Here is a 1,126-nt window from a genome sequence, read left to right on the forward strand (position 1 = left end):
GAGCTCCCCTCTATTGGGATGAAGTAGGTGAACGAAGAGTTCTGGGACCCGAAATAATTGAAGAAACTAGTCGAGCGGTTGATAAAATAAGAGCTAGAATCAAGACAGCCCAGGACCGACAAAAGAGCTATGCCGATAAAAGGAGGAAAGATTTGACATTTAATGTTGGTGACAAAGTTTTCTTAAAAGTGGCACCGATGAAGGGAGTTCTCCGTTTTGGGAAGAAAGGAAAACTTCGGCCGAGATTCATAGGTCCTTTTGAAATTTTGCAGAAAGTTGGAAATGCAGCTTATCGAATCGCTCTACCACCAGATTTGTCAGCGGTTCATGATGTGTTCCACGTGTCAATGCTTCGACGATATGTGTCAGATCCAAGTCATGTGGTTAGTTATCATCCATTGGATATCAAACAAAACATGACATATGAGGAAAAACCAGTAGCAATATTGGATCGCAGAATCCAGCAGTTAAGGACAAAAGAAATTCCGTTAGTAAGAGTTCAATGGAGAAACCATAATGTCGAAGAATCAACATGGGAAAGAGAAGAAGAAATCAAGACCAAGTATCCAGAACTTTTTAACTAAATTCAAGGTAATTTCGAGGACGAAATTTTTTTTAAGGGGGGAGGGATGTAATACTCCGAAATTCTATGCTCGTTTAAATTTCTTTGGGATAGCAATTTAACTTTCAATATTATTTTTGGCCATACGGTAAAAGGGGACAACACCTTTGTAGTGGTTAATGTTAGAGGTAGTTAATGAATGTAGGCATGAAGTGTCAAGGTTGTGTATACATGAAGTGATTAATAGCTAGTCGAAACTTAAGGCAAGTTTGGATTTAAATGAATGGATTATTTTGTTAAGGCTTCAATTGATCAAATGATTAAATTATGTTACAATCTACAATTTTTGAATATGTAAGTTGGGTATAAGTTAAATTTTGGGGTACACTTTGTTAACAATGAAAGTTAGCGGGTTTAGATTATATTAGTTGAAAAGATGAGAGGTTTCCTTTGTAAATCTAGGTTTTAAGGCCACTTATTACCCTATAATCAACCCACTTGTCATCCATAATTACCATACACTTAGATAATAGACTAAACATGTGTACAAGCAAGAAAAAAAAA

The sequence above is a fragment of the Olea europaea genome, unplaced genomic scaffold (assembly GCF_002742605.1).
Source record: "Olea europaea var. sylvestris unplaced genomic scaffold, O_europaea_v1 scaffold1899, whole genome shotgun sequence".
In the NCBI taxonomy this organism is placed as follows: Eukaryota; Viridiplantae; Streptophyta; class Magnoliopsida; order Lamiales; family Oleaceae; genus Olea; species Olea europaea.